General features: G+C 46.8%; 1 protein-coding gene across 4 annotated transcripts in view; it reads right to left on the reverse strand.

Annotated features, from left to right (window-relative positions):
* Positions 1 to 16,344, reverse strand: part of SH3RF3 (SH3 domain containing ring finger 3) — a 374,857-nt gene that overhangs the window by 237,691 nt on the left and 120,822 nt on the right. For 2 of the 4 annotated variants that reach the window (XM_047853863.1, XM_047853861.1), the window contains exon 1: positions 1,331 to 1,477. The exons of the other annotated variants lie outside the window; for them this stretch is intronic. The gene's annotated coding sequence lies outside the window, so the exon portion shown is untranslated. Of the gene's footprint in view, positions 1 to 1,330; positions 1,478 to 16,344 lie in introns of those variants that run through there. 4 annotated transcript variants of the gene reach the window in all.

The raw sequence follows: 16,344 nt of genomic DNA on the forward strand, positions 1-16,344 counted from the left end.
CACACTCCCCCTAGGCAGGTCCAGGAAAACCTCTGCCTCAGGGCCCTGTGCCCACCAGACCTTGCTGCTTACAGCAACACATGAACCTGGCCGTCCCCAGCCTGACAGGTGGTAAAACAAGCATGTAATAATCCTTAGAACAGGCCTATGACCTTGCGAATTAATGAGCAGTGCCTTCAATTCTCATACAGGTCATTTAAAAATCAGACCTAAGTCACGCCCCAGACAGTCATCCCAAACTAATTTTTCTTCAACCCTAAATACTCAGTAAACAACTTTGTTGGACACTGTATTAGTCTCTATCCTATTGGTAAAACTAAAACCAATTTTTAAGTGGCCATTTTTTTCCCTCTTTTGATTTCTTCTAGTAGTTTAATAGGCAACAAATGAACCCTCTGAGATTCCTTCACTGTGGAGGTTAGCATGTCCTGATTCGGGGGGACATTAAAGAACATTTGCTAGTGGAAAAAAGTGAGCCACAAAAACTGCGAACACCAAACGTGATGTCACACCATGTGCCACAGGATTTATTTTTATTGAGATGCATTCATTTGGGCTCCTGATCCCCTCACTTACCCACCTTCCCCAGCCAGTTTTATAACCACATGAGATCTTTGATATCCCACAAGAAGGTGGGAGCATGAACATCTGCCCCTTCCCAGAACACAAACAGCCAGGGCTGCACTGTCTCCATGACTACTACAGACTGATGGTCAAGGAGATTATCAGTGACTATATTTAGGTCTAAAAGCAGGTGTTTTTACTCACTTGAGACAGGATTTTCAAAGGTACAAAAGCTACTTTCAGCCCAGACGCTCTCACTAAGAGAATGCAAACAAGCCTCCAGTGCCGGTGGTGAATAGGCAGGCAGAAGGTCTCCTCACTGGCCCCCACCCCATGGAACAAGGACACCACAAAACCCATCAAGAGAGCTGACTGCGTAAGTGGGACCCTGCCATGAGTCTGGGCATAATCTGCTTCTGCGACATTCCTTCCAGCTCAATTCTTCAGAAGCTCTTGTTTTTCAGAGGTGGCATTCCTCACAGGATGTGGAACCATCAGCTCCCAAAAGCAGGTTTTGATGCAGCAATTGCTAGAGATTTGGCCTAGAAAAGCAGGCAGCTGTCTAATAGGAAAAAGACGATCAGACAATCAGTGGGGAAAGGCTCAGGGAGGTCTGAACCTCAGCTAAGTCTCACCCCTCAGACGATCGCCACTTCCACTAACCCAGAAAGCTGGCCAGAGACAGATGGGGCTGCCCTGGATAGTGGGTGGCATGGGGCATGGGTCAGGACAGCACCACAAGGTCAGTCAGCCAGTCAGCACTCACCTATGCACCTGAAGGTTCCATGATCTGAACTGGATCAATTAGCACCCTGAAACAATAGGTAAGAAAGAGAATCCCAGGCTGAGAACACTTGTGGAGAGCCATTAGAATTTCACTTCCTCCTATGGACTAGCCCAGCCATTTCCAATAATCAAGTCACAGGATAAACATATTCTGTTCAGAAACATTTTATCTTAGGTGTCAATAATGATAGCACAGAAGTCTATGATGTCACACAGGCTTTGCTGTGCAAACAGGCAGTGAGTAGCAGTGGGGGAGAACTTGGGGTGAGAGCCTCAATGCAACCCCATAGCTAAACATCAAGCTACACTGGTGACTGAATCACACCCCCTCCAGGGAGTCCTGGCCAAGATGTGATTTTGACTACCAGTTTATAGTCAATTTCAAGGATGTCCAAAGAGGTCTTTTCTCTGCTACTTTCGTGCTGGCTGGTAGCAAAATCTTCCACTGATTTCAGGGAAACAAGCAATATGGTCTGAATCAATTTTTTTTAAACTTTTTTAATGTTTATTTATTTTTGAAGGAGAGACAGAGCATGAGCATGGAGGGGCAGAGAGAGAGGGAGACACAGAATCCAAAGTAGGCTCCAGGCCCTGAGCTCTCAGCACAAAGCCTGATGTGAGGCTTAAACTCATGAGTCATGAGATCATGACCTGAGCCGAAGTTAGATGCTTAAGTGACTGAGCCACCCAGGCGTCCCTGAATCAATTTTTTTAAAGCTCATATCCAAAAAACCAACCACCTAATATTTTACTGTGTTTTTGAGCTTTTTATTTTATGTTTTCTTTGCACATCTATCCAGCTTTCCCATGAGAGGGGTTAAGTTTCTCTGAGGAAAGTATCGAAAACACAGAGAAGTCTACAAATATCACACAAGCAAGGCAGGAGGATCCCAGGGGCTGAGCAAGTCTTCTCTGGAGCAGCTCTTTCTTGGCTTCCTGTCGCTTTTCCATTTCAAATCAATACACCTTGTTTTGTTGATTAGCAAACACTCCAGGAAGACAGGTGCCTGCTGTTTCTCAGCTCAGGCTCTCCTGCTTCTCCATGATCACTGGCTGGAAATTTCAGGTGGGAAGCAGTGAAGGGAAGATGGCCAGTCTGAGAGGAAATCATACTCAGGACGGTGGCAGGCATATAGTAAACATCCAATAAATGGTGACAAAAAATTTGAATAAAAATTAAAAAGAAATTGTGATCCAGGTATAAGATGAAATAAGCCACAGAAAGCCCAGCCTGCATCTTCTCCCCCTGCTCACTAGACAGGCACCAGATAGGGTTCATTGCGGATTACTTTGTCACACAGTCCTAACAAAGTTCTGTGGTTTGGTTTTCCCTGGGCAGGTATGCCGTGCCTGGCCCAGCATCCCCAGCGAGGGAGAGATAAAAGCTGTGCCTGGCCCAGCATCCCCAGCGAGGGAGAGATAAAAGCTAGTAACAGCAGGAGTTAAGTCAGTGAATCAGGGCTGATCCCCCAAGGAAGTTCCAGACACCAGCCAGGGAGGCCTGGAGGCAGGCTAAGATGCTGACAGCTGCTTAGCACCCATTCTGCATCCCTGTGGAGCCCACACTTCCATGGTGTCCTGTGATTATTACGACCAGCTCTGACTTGCCGTCCTGGGCTTTGGTTGCCAATCACAGGCAGCCTCTGCTCATGAAAGTCACGAGGCTCTGAGTTCCAGGGGAGGCAGCAGAAGCAAGAGGAAAGTTTCCCTCTTGTGGCAACCAGAGGCTTTCTGGGCAGCCCTACAACCCATGACCACCCCACAGAGTTGCCTGTCCCTCCACATGCAGCTTCCTGCTTTCTGAAGGATCACCCTTCCCATGCCCAGGAGATCCCAAGGCGACCAGAGACTCACCCTCAGGAGGACACACGTCAGGTGTTACAGCATAACTTATACCCCCTCCACATCTTCCTTCTGACTAGCTACATGCTGTCCCAATTCACCATCTGAAATCCAAACCACATACACCTTGGCAGGGAGGTGATGGCAGGGGTAGAAGAGGAGGCTTGGCCCCTCTTCCCCCTGGCAAGGAACTGAACACACTGGAGGGAAATGTCTGCTATGCTCACAGCATTTACTTCATTCAGTGTTGGGAAGATCTGATCTTTGAGGCACTTCAATTTGTAACCTATTAAGTATTTCATCACGTTCTCTTCTCTAGTGCTTCATTAATTTTCTGTACTGCCAAGAATTCTCTCTCTATGCAGCTGGCTTATGAGTCCCAGTTACATTTTGCTTTTTTGCCATGAGACAGTGGGACTTAACCAGATGACTTTTCTTGAGTCTTGGTCCCAATTCTTAAAATGTGCAAGTATTTTGGCAACTATATTTCTCTGGTGCTTAGAATCAGAAGCAAGGGGCAGCTGGCTTTTCCAAGGGTTAACATGAGTAAATTGTAGAGCATAGCCACCCAAAAAGAAACCCCAGAATGACGTGCTCAATACAGCTGTGAAGATATATCAACATTTTGTTGGAGGACTTCCCTTTATTCCACCAAGGGAGTGGCAAGGTTATCCAATTTGCTGCCATCATTCTTGATTTGTGATAGTCATTCTATATCACTTCCAAAAAATTATGAATGAGAACTCAGAAACCCAATTCCATCCCCAGTAGCCTCTCCCAAGACCCAAGTTAAAGAGAATCCATTGTTTGACCCCTCTGGCCTGCCTCTGAGGCACACACTTCCAACAGCCTCATTTCAAAACCCCAAATATGGCTTCTATGCCATGTGTTCATATAAGATAACAGCATCATGGAGTAAGGAAAAAAAGCTGTTGCCTGGAGATGGAGTGCTTGATAATTATCATCACCAACATCACAGCATGTTTAATGGCTTAAGAAGTCCTCATTGGACATCTGTCAAAAAAAAAAAAATCCCAGAGGAAAAAAACCAACCCCATTTTACTACTGCATCAAAAAGAATAAAATATCTGGGAATAAAATTAACCAAAGAGGTAAAACTTCTGTATATTGAAAACTGTAAGACATTGATGAAAGAAACTGAAGAGGACACAAATAAATGGAAAGACATGTTGTGCTCATGGATTAGAAGAATTAATGTTACTGATTTATCCAAAGCAATCTACAGATTCAATGCAATCCCTGTCAAAATTCCAATGGCATTTCCACAGATATAGAACAATTATAAATTTATGAAACCATAAAAGTCCTTGAATAGCCAAAGCAATTTTGAAAAGGGAAAGCTAGAGGCATCACATTTCCTGAGTTCAAACGATATTACAAAGCTATAGTAACCAAGACAGTATGGGATTGGCATAAAAACAGACATATACATCAGTGGAACAGAACAGTGAGCCCAGAAATAAATCCACCAATATAAGGTCAATTAATTTACAACAAAGGGGGCAAGAATATGCAATGGGGAAAGGACAGTCTCTTCAATAAATGGTTCTGGGAAAACTGGACAGTCACATGCAGGAGAATGAAACTGGACCACTTTCTTACACCATACACAGAAATAAATTCAGATTAAAGACCTAAATGTGAGACATGAAACCATAAAACTCCTAGAAGAAAGTATGGAGTAAAGCTCCTTGACATCAGTCTTGGCAGTGAGTTTTTGGATTTGACACCAAAGGCAAGGGCAACAAAAGCAAAACTAACTGAGTAAAAAATAATAAATAAAAGAAGGAAAAGAAAGAGAAGATCATTTCAACAATCAGGACTCAGGAATCTTGATTCCATATAAAAATTGTTTAGGGAAGATGAATCATCCCAGCCTGTTACTCTTCCTCTTTCTTTTTTAACATCATAAAAATCAGCAAGAGTGAATATTGAAGGAAGTCCTTCCTGGAGGGCCAACACTTGAGCTTCCCCCCACTTGCTGCTCCCTCCCCATCGTCCTTTGCACTGTCCAGCTCCCCCACAGTGGTAGCCAGCACTGAAAGCCAGAGGAAGCAGGGTTCTGCTGACAGGGAGCGAAGACACTCAAAAAAGGAAAGCACAAAAGTCAGATTTTTCATCTTTCTCTTAGAAACACTGATTTTGTCTTTATAAAGAGGAGCCTAGCAGCAAAAGGTATTCTCCTGGTGGGGGCAGTGGGTGTCTCTTTTTTGGTCATCTGTTTCTTCCCTCTACGTACCCAGGACTTTTACAAGCTACACAGTTTTTAACTTTTGGGTTTGTCTGGGTTTTCTTCAAGCTGGTCATGTTTGTGTTTGGCTCCTGCCCTCTTCCTTAATGGGTTACCCCCTCCCATAAATCTAACAGGAAGCCCTGTCTGCTTCCTTGACATGTATTTCCTATTTAGAGGTAGGGAGATTCCTTTAAAAAATAACAAATCCCAGTGCATACAGGGAACATCACCCATAGGAAGGGACTCAGCTCAACCACCTTCCTGACAGATCACCTTCCTGACTTCCTGTCGACTAGTGAGAGGCCCCCATCAGACTTGGGAAGAATTCAGGATGATTTCATTAATAATACATTCCACTATTAATTGATGCTGTTGCTAAGAGAGTAGATCTTAAAAGTTATCACAAGGGAAAAACACTGTAATCAGGTGAGGTGATGAATATTAACTACACTCATTGGGATAATCATTTCACAATAATACATACACCAAATCATTATGCTGTACATCTTAAACATACACAATGTTATATATCCAGTATATCTCAATAAAACTGAAAAAAATATTGATCAATGCTTTTATCCATGTCTGCCCATAGACAGTATGATTTTATTATTTTTAAGTTTCTTTTTTTTTTTTTGGAGAGAGAGAGAGAGAGACACAGAGAGAGAGAGAGAATGGGCAGGGGAAGGGTAGAGAGAAAGGGGGACAGAGGATCCAAAGCAGGCTCTGTGCTGACAGCAGAGAGCCCAATGTAGGGCTCTAACTCATGCACTGTGAGATCATGACCTGAGCTGACATCAGATGTTTAACCAAGTAACCCACCCAGGCACCCCTGATTTTATTCTTAAGTCATAAATATTTTGTAGTTTTGCAAATTAAAAGTTGATGTTTACACACATTTGTAGACAAATTGGATCACTCACAGTAACCTTTACCACTCAGCGGATATAAATCACCCCTGTCCTTAGCAGTGAGTGTGGCTACCTGCAGCATTGGTCTTTAGCTCTGAATATTTGGAGGATGATTAAATAATGTGGGATAAATCTCACTGTGGCTCTCATACTTGTGCTCACACATTCACTATTCTTTCTTGTTTTTTTTAATTGAATAAATCACAATTTAGTTGTCCATTCTACTTTTGATGTACATATTGGTATGTTGTTAATAAAGCAAGCTTCAGGCCACATCACCACTCAGTAACCAAGGGAAGGAAATGCCTGAAACAAAACCCTCCTAAATCTATTTCTACATTGGCTCCTCAGCTACCTTTTTGAGTATGAAGGACTCAGAGGCTGTGCCTGCCCTACCTGGAGCAGTGCCATTCATGCAGCCTCAATGTTGGGCACACAGGCACCCTACCCGTCCCCAGTAGTTTAGGGGCCTCACTCGATTTGGGAAAGTGACCAGAGCTGAAGACAGAGAGGAAGGACAGATTAAAGATGCATCCAAGGAAGCATTTCCAAATGTAGGTGTCACTTGTCATGTCCTGTAGTCAGGAACAAGTCTCTTCAAGTCAGAGGATTCTCCAGCTTCAAGCAGCACCTTGGTCTCACGCACTAGAAGGATCTCCTACGACACATGCACACACAGGCTGATGCATGCGCACACACACAAAAGCATGCTTCTGCACTCTGGGACCTGGCAGGTCACTTTTACTTTTTTCAATACTCACAAATATTTTAAACTGAACACATTTGGAACTGGGAGAGATCTGTGGCCCAGCTCCATGGTTTCCACCCTGTCACCCACCTGCTGATATTCCTCACGACCCTCCAGATACCACAGACTAATGCTTATATGCATCAATCTACTGTATTAAATAATTTTTCATTTTTATTGATGAAAAACCTACAGCTGCTCATCATAACTTCTGACTATAATCAGATAACATGTGGCTAAAAATTCAACCCGAAGCGAAGGAACCTTCTGTGTCAGGGTCAGCCGCCTCACTGCAGCAGATGCAGACTTCCCTGGCCCCATGTACATCATAAAGGAGAGTAGGCACCCTCACCGCCTTTAATGGGACCTGGGCTTTCAGGGACCCTGGGCCAGGCCACTGGCCTCAAATAACTTCTCATTTCACAGACAAAGCACCCAAGTCCCTGCACTGGGACATCTCTGCCATTACAAGGTACAGGGTATGGGGCTCAACGTGAATATCTGGCTGATACTTAGAATTATAGTGTTTGCTTCCACCATTTCACTTTTAGAGATTTTATTTATGTGAAGAGAAAGAGTGATTAGGGAAAGTCCACTTTTCTCCAATTTTGCTGTATTTTGTTGGCTTTTCAAGTGATTGCTTTTGGGCAGCTAGTAAGCACTTCTGTTAGCTGCCATAGGTCCTTGCCTCCATTTCTTTCTGCCTGGGGACTTTAAATCCTAACACATAGCCCCTCTCCACCCCTTCTTTCCACCAACAATCCTCAGAGCTTTCTTAACTCATACTTTTCAAAAACAAGAAAACATAAGCAACCCCATTTCAAAAAGCCACAGGAGCCACAGTCCAAGCAGCCAAGCCCCTCTCCAAGGAACAGGCCTTCTTGCCAAACTGCATGGCACCTGAAGTGCAAAACATGACACTATCCACGGTGCAACCCCCCCCCCCTTAAATAAACCCTAGATTTCTTGCATGAATGATTTTTCCAGGAAGGGAGTGTGAGATGTTTAGAAACATACTGCCAAATGGTAAGTGGAGAAACTATGCATTAGATCTAGAAAGCCCAAAGAGGGTAAGGTTGGGTTGCTCCAGCCCAGGCTGTATGGCTCTCAGCAAGCTCCTCAACCTCCCTGTGCCTCAGTTTCTCATCCACAGAGTGGGGTAATAATGCTGACCTGGGGGTGCTGGGAAGGGCACTGGACATGTCAGGCACAGAAAGCACATAGGAGGCACCTGGCACCCGCAGGCTCATTGTGCATGCCTGCATCATCTCCTTTATAAAATTCACCACCAACAAGACTCCTGACTTCCCACTGGCAGCCTGAGCACCCTGGGTTCTAAATTCTACCTTGAGAGCTTATAACTAAGTGTAGCATTGGCCTTGAGACTTCATTCATTAAACAAATTCACCCATCGTTTATCTACTGAGCCTCAACTAAGTGTGGAGCCTGAGGGAGAGGCACCAGGCTTCCTAGTCTCAGCCTCTGGGAGCCTGAGCTGTAATTTCTCCCCAGGCTGACTAAAGCCCCAAGTGAAGTGTGAATGACTAGTGTGAGTGACTAGCAGAAAGGTTCAGTCTCAGGTTAAGTGAGCACCCACCAAACAAGGGAGTCTGGGAATGTCCCAGTGCTTTTGCCTATACCCATCAGTTCCGAGGCAGGCAGCAAGCAGCTCGTCTCAATGTCTGAGATGATGTCTGGGTGGGCAGTCGGGGGCTCACCAAGCCCATCTCCACTGGGAGGAGGGAAGGCAGTGGAAGGGCTGGGATGGAAGTGGGGCTGGCTGAGGTCATGAGAGGGCAGGGGCTGTGGGGGATACTGTTTGCACTCCAGGCCCTGCAAGCAGAGGCTCCATGGACTGGCCATAACCTCTGCCCAGGAGGCCCACCCTTCTCCCGTTTCAAACCACCCCCTCCCATGTCCACTGCCTACTATCTCAGGACAGGGCGTCACCCAACAGTGACCACTGACACTGAAGAAATGGCGAAAAGAGGCACAACTCTAACAATGAAAGCCTGGCGATTCTGATGATAACTCAGGCACCTGAGATGCAGGGAGCAGAATTCAGCAAGGGTGTTTTGTCAAGTGCTACAGCATGTGCCAAGGGAGTTGGTGCCAGGGTGCTGGACAGAGTGGGGTGTGTGTGCACCTGTGTGTGCAATGGATTGTGTGTGGTATGTGAATATGTGTGGTGTGGTGTGTGTGTGTGTGTGTACATGTGTGTGTGATAGGCGAATATGTGTGGTGTGTGGTGTGAATGTGCACATGTGTGCGATGAACTGTGTGTGTAAATATGTGTGGTATGTGGTGTGTGTGTATACACACGTGTGTGATTGTGTGTTGTGTGTGAATATGTGTGATATGTATTTGTATGTGGTGTATATGTGTGTGTGTGGTGTATGTGGTGTGTGTGCACACATGTGTGTGATAGTCTGTGTGTGATGTGTGAATACATGTGGTGTGTGGTGTGTATTTGTGTGTAGTGTGTATGGTGTGTATACATGTGTGTGGTGTGCGTATATGTGTATATATGTGTATATGTGTGTGTGGTGTGTATACATATGTGGGGTGTATGTGTGTGATATGCGGTATGTTTTTGTGTGTGTGGTGTATATATGTGTGTGTGTATGGTGCATGTGTGGTGTGTATATGTGTGTGGTGTGGGGATGTGTGTGTGGTATGTGGTGTGTATATGTGTTTATGTGTGTGTGGTACGGGTATATGTGATGTGGAGTGTGTGTGTGTGTGTGTGTGTGTGTGTGTGATGATGTGATGTGTGTGTCTGCCCATGCCTGATGATTTCTGTGATGTCCAAGAGGACAGAAGAAAGGCACAGGTGGAACTGTGACATGTGGGTCCCCTAGTGTAGGCAATGACATTTGTCCTCTTGGCCACTCAAGAGATGGTGCAGCTATGGAAAGCCTGCATGCATCCACCAGCAAGCTGCTGGGGGTGACTTCCAGATCTACAAGAAGATTCCTATCTACGCTAAAAGACTGGGGAAACAAAACCTAGGATTAATCTATTTCAAGCTAGTTTTTCCTGACAAGAACTGCCCAAAACTCCACTCATAACTCAAAGTAGGTGACAGTTGGAAAGCCAGGGCATGTGGCAGCCACCATGCAACACTGTAAAACCCCATGCTTGCTGGTGCCATCTCTAAGTGACCCAGGGACACTGCATTGAGGACAAGGCCACAAGGCCACTTTGGACACTGGCACCAGATGTCTTGTCAGAAGGGGTAGAGGTGAGGTCCATTCTGCCGAACCAGGTGGCCGCTGGTCTGGGCACTCAGCAGTCTCTGCAGAGGATTTCCAAATGCAGTGGTGGGGGCCCTGCTGTCTTAGGGAAGAGGACCAAAGGCTCCCTGCAGGACAGTCACACCCATTCCTAGAAAAAGCACAGGCTCTGAATCAGGGACTGTGATCTGACACTTCTGAGCAGGGATGCCACCTCCCTGGGCATCAGCATCCTGGCAATGGAGGTCAGTGACCATGCCACTTCACAGATAAGAACACCTAGGACAAGGCCGGACACGAAGCAGTAAGCCCACAAACACCACTCAGTCATCAGCATCACCTTCCTGTTTCTCCCCCAAGATGGGCCCTGACCTCTAAAAACAGGCTGAGTGAAATCAGGGTTCTGGGTGGGGTTTGTTTTTGTCCTAAGTTGGTGGGCTTGGGTATACATACCTGTAAGTTTCGGGATCTGGGCTGGATGACCACACCACACACTGGAGCACAGCATGTCTCCCAAATGTCAACAAGGAGGGAAGAATGAGCTCTCAGGATACCAGTGAAGTCTAGGGATCACCGAAGGTCTCCTCCTGCACTGCAGCTCTACCTGCTAGCTCTTAGCACATAGCAAACAGGCCAAGTGAGCAAGCCCACACAGGAGAAATCTGCAAAGTGATGAGCCTGGAGGGTAAGGGGAGAAGGTCTGACAACCCAGTCCAGACAACATCCGGTGCTACAGATAAGAGGCAAGGGTTTGCCACATGCTACAAACACATGCAGACCATGTCCATGCCTCTGAATGTCATGCTGGGTTGAGGAAGACAGTGAATATTTAATCTGAACAGCCCTGGGTGCTAGAGTTCTACTTACTGCCAGAGTGACCACAGAGGCAATCTACCTGCAGCCATGATGAGTGCTGCTTTGGGGAGGGGGAGGACAATGAACTTCTCTTTTCTGGAGAATCTTCTCCCTGCTTCAGTGGGGAGCTGACCTGAGTTATCTCAGAAAGCAGAAATATCCAGTCCACTCACCAGGATAGGGCCAAGTTATGTCTCAATTGGGCCAAAAGCACATTTTCTAGTATGTCAAAGCCATTTCTAGCTAACAAGCTCTAGTTCTTTCTCTTGGCTCCTGGAATCTTGGTGGGCTTTTTACATGAGGCATTCTGATAGCAAATAAACTCTTAAAAAATATACCTATTCATGTATAAAAATTGAGTCTCTAACAAAATCATCTGGGTCTACTGATACCGACTGCTTACTCCATGGTATGGGCACCAGATCACTGGAAAGCCTAGTGGGACACATAGGGATAATGTCGAGGGAGACAGGGAGCACTCACAGACTCAGGGGACAGCTGTGTTGAGGCAGATGGAGGAGCACTAACAGACTCAGAGGATGCATGTCACAGACAATGTGAGGCTCCTAAATTCTCCTGACCAGGTCCTGACATGGCACAGCTGACAGCCCCTCCAGGGAGAATGAACTAAGTCTATCAACCCACTTTGTTCAAGCAGTGAAAACCTTGAGCAAAGTCTCTACTTAGCTCCTCATATAAAAAAAATAGAGAGAGAATGAATCTTTCTATGCTTCAGCACTTTAACCCACAAGAGGCTTTTTTTTAAGTCTCCATATTCCAGCCATTTAATTACTCTTTACAAATCTCTGCAGTGATGAGACATGAATCAGCCTCAGATCCCAGGCTGCAAGGGAAGGACCTAGATAGGTTCACCCATCTACAGAGAGTGGGGAGCCATAAGAGGCCACTGGGGCATCAAAGCAGGGTGTGATGACTGACCTCCGAGCTTCTGCAATCAGGCTGGGCTGACCCATGTGCTGTGAGGAGCTCCTGGTCCTCATTATAATGTCTATCTGGTGCTCCTGAATAATGGTCATCTGAGACACTGATCCCTCACATTTACAAAACCCATTAGGCAAGCAGTTTCCCTGTAAGTTTTCAAGCCTCAGATATCTAAATGCAGAATCTTAATGATGATGGTCTTCTTTAAATAAGACTTTGTTTAAAAAATACAACTGTAACCTCAGCAGGAAAGACCTTAGCACTATGGCCTTTCCTCACCGAGGTCCAGAGGCTCCTTAGGCTTGTGCATTCTTGTTAGCCTGTCAGGGAGGATCCCTGGCTCACTTCCTCCTGCTCTTGCTGTGCTCTGCCCTGCTGGGGGACCTGGTTCTTATAGCCCTGTGGCCTTTTCTCCCGATCGAATAGAATAAAATGCTGCATACTCATTGAAGGATTTTTAATACACATCACGTGTCAGAATGTCTCTTGTGTCAGTACAGCCCGGAGAATATAACAAAGAAAGTGCAAACCCAGTGGCCCTTTGAGGCCTCAGTTTCTCCACTGTAAGCAAAGGGTTAGAGGATCTGGTCTTCAGGGTGCTCCCAGCTCCCAGACACTGTATGAGTCCATAAGCAAGGCCTGGGAATGCCTGCCATTTAACTGATTCTCAATGACCCACACTACTTAAACAAGACTAGTAACTACTAAATGCACAAAATAACATGCACTTTTATAAAAAGGGGATTTCTTATCATCCACAGGCAGGGCTGTGATAGAATCGCAGTAGTGTTTGGGAGATCTCAACATGTAAAGGACAACAGTTTCTTTGCCCTCAAGGCAACTAAAATCTAGGGAAGAAATGGGAGGGGAATACTTGAGAACTTTGAACAGTCTTGGAGTAAACAAGGTTTTTAAATAGATGTTACAAGGACATATATTTTCACTGGCAAGTGAACTTCCCAGTTAGTTAGTGTCACAGGTACTCAGGAAGAAATAGTTACAAATTAGTGTGTTGTCCAGACAGAGTTTACAGATGGAATTATTAGAGCTTGGAGTTCTGTTTTATTTCTTATCCCATAATACTCTCAAGGGAAATATACCTTAGTTCTGTCCAGAGTCCCTGTACCACCACACACTGAATCCAGCACTTGGGCAGAGTGCTATCTTGCTGGGCTCCTTCCCCCTTCTGTAGGATGGGTATCATCCACCCGCCTCCCATGGAGATGTCTAAAGATGCAACAGAGTGATGCTATAGAACTGTTCCGAAACGTGGGGTAACTGTGTGAGGAGGACAGTCACTAGTTCTCACCCTAGACAGGAAGCTCTCAACTCCTGGTCCGACATGAGGGTAGACAGATGGACCATGACCAGTGGCCTCAGCCAGGACTTCACTTACTTCACCCAGCATTTAACTTACTGCAGTCTTTGCTCTGCTCAGGAAGCTCAAAGAGAAACACACTGTGCATCTGTCACAGACAGAGAAAACCAGAGGCCCCCAGCCACTCTCTGGGTGTTCCTTGAAAGCCAGGTGGGCTACCTCACAAGACATCTGTGCAGGGTCACTATGGGGTGGGGCACAAGCCCACAGGCCCCTTCCTGAATCCAAGCCCAGCCATACACTAATAGGTGTCATTCATTGCCCAGGCCTGCTCTTGCACCCCTCCTATGCCTGCCACACTGAAGCTGGCCTGAGCTCCAGGTGGAGGACTGACTCCATCCAGTGATATATGTTTTTCCTGTTATAGCATCACCCACCCACAGTGGACTTCCCCCTTCCTCACAGCGGTTTCCAGCAGTATAAGTCTGTGTGATGTAGCATGGATTTCAGTCAATGGGCGTAAAGCCAAACAACACAGACATGACTTCCTCAGGCTGAATGGACAGAAACCCTCCATCTGTGGGGGATGTACACACATCCACACAGCCAGTCGGAGTGACCTGCATCTCTAAACAAAATAGGGAAGGAAGGAAGCACGTGGATTTTGTCATGTGTGATGAGCAAGGGTATGTTACAAAGGGGCTTCCTGCCCACTCAGCAGGGTCCTAACTTGACTTGCTCAGCCGGGGTGGGGGTTCACCAGCGCATACACTGTCAAAGGCCAGATAAGACTTCTTGCAATCCCACTCACTTCTACCTGAATATCCCTCCCCTTTTGTAAGCATCTGCTGGTGTTGTCCTGCTTTCCAGCTGCTTGCTGTGGCTAGGAGGCAGCAGGGATTATAGGTACGTGCCTTGGCCAAATGAAGACCCTTCCTGACGCATTTTACTGCGCTCTGCTTCCACTACAATGAAAACAAACGAAATGCCATCTTCACAACTGATGAGCACTCCTGCTGCCTGCTGTTCAGCAAAATGCTAGCATGCAGGCTTCCCTGAGCCCAGAAAGGGGACAATCACCTCTTTTCACCTCTTCATCAGTGCTTTGTTCTACACGGCAGGAAGAACCATCAGCAAAGGGTTCTGTCCCTCTATCTACAGCACTCCAAATGAAAGACTGCTCCCTGGGCTTGACTCCCAGATCTGTGTAACAGAGCAGAGAATGTCTGAAGGCCTGCATGGTGCAGTGCCCCACACTGTACAAGGCTACTGGGCACGTGTAAGCCATCCCAGGCCAAGTCCTATGCTGTTGCCCTCCTCCCTATTCCCTACCCTATGGATGGCTGCGAGCAGCTTCTCCCATGTGCTTCCTTTGTCCCTAAATGACCCATCAGTTCTCCTATGGGTCAGAACGTTACATGCAAGATGTCCTCGTACCCACTTCACAGATGAAAATACCAAGCTCTAAATGTTAAAAAAAAATTTTTTAAGGGGAGGGCACCTGGATGGCTCAGTCTGTCAAGCATCAGACTTCGGCTTAGGTCATGATTTCATGGTTTGTGAGTTTGAGCCCGGTTCGGGCTCTGTGCTGACAGCTCAGAGCCTGGAGCCTGCTTCAGATTCTGTGTCTCCCTCTCTCTCTACCCCTCCCCACTCACACTCTGTCTCCCTCTCTCTCTCAAAAATAAATAAACATTAAAAAAAAAACACACAAAAAAACCACCGAGCTCAACTGCAAGAGCACGGAGCTGAGGCTAAGCCCAGATACGCAGGTTCAGAGGCTGGCACTCTTCCACCCACAGTCCCTACCAGGCCCCTGAGCCAATGAAAGCCGGCACCATCTGCTCTGCCTGGGTTGCTCTCTGTTCCCAGAGGGCATGGACCTGGAACCAGTGCCTCCTGGGGGCACCTGGGCCCAGGGCTCTGCCCTCAGAGGCAGAGCAATAATGACCCACACAAGGCTCCATGGGGCAGTGTGAAGAATGAAGGAACTTCCCTGAAAGTGCCTTCTGAACTTCATAGCATCAGACACATGTGAGTGGTGACAGCAGGATACCCGCTCCTTCCCTCCCAGGAGCCCACAGAAGCTCTTCTGGTTCTGACTCCCCCAGACAACACAGGGGAGTTTATCTTTCCAGCTTCCTAGAGAAGCACAAGGCTCTGTGCTGCCCACTCTCTCCTCAGAGCCTGTGGGAGGAGGATCAGAGCTGCCTGCGGCACTGGCCCTTCGGGTGGGTGTGCCTATTCCTGCACCCTTCCACTGTCACAGCCTGGCTGCGGCTGCCTCAGAGTTCTGTCTCATGACCTGCCATCCCAGGCTGTGTGGGATGGCTTACCCACCAGCTGCCCTGCCCATTACTAGATCCCACCTGGTCCCACAGCATACTGACCCTTCACCTGGGCCCCTCAATGGGGCCCACTCAGCCCCCTGACCAAGGTCACATACCCTCTCATTCTCCACACCTGGCATCCCAGCCAAGGGTCAGCAGAGACTGTGCACCAGCCCTGGAGTTCAGGCGACAGTTTGCATGGTTTTTCCACCAGGGACAAGGCTAAGTGACAGGGTTGTCAAGCCTAGTTAGTGCACTGCAAGTTTATAAATAACCACCAGGGAAGCCGCAGGAATGCATTTACTACCAAGATGTGCTGAGAATTTAGAAAATGAAAAGACCCTAAAGAACCCCTCTGCTTTAGGCTGAGGTCAACATTGCAAGCATCTCTATACCAAAAAAACATTCAGGGTACCACTTGAGAAGGATCTCTCTGGCTGGGGTAGGTGGGGGAGAGAATATAAGCAGAGAAAGCTCTCAAGGCATCCAAGAACACAGGTGCCTCAGCCTGGGTCCTTGCTCCTCTTGGTATATCACAAACAGGGCTCAGACAGTGCC

This window comes from Prionailurus viverrinus, chromosome A3 (assembly GCF_022837055.1).
Source record: "Prionailurus viverrinus isolate Anna chromosome A3, UM_Priviv_1.0, whole genome shotgun sequence".
NCBI classification, from domain to species: Eukaryota; Metazoa; Chordata; class Mammalia; order Carnivora; family Felidae; genus Prionailurus; species Prionailurus viverrinus.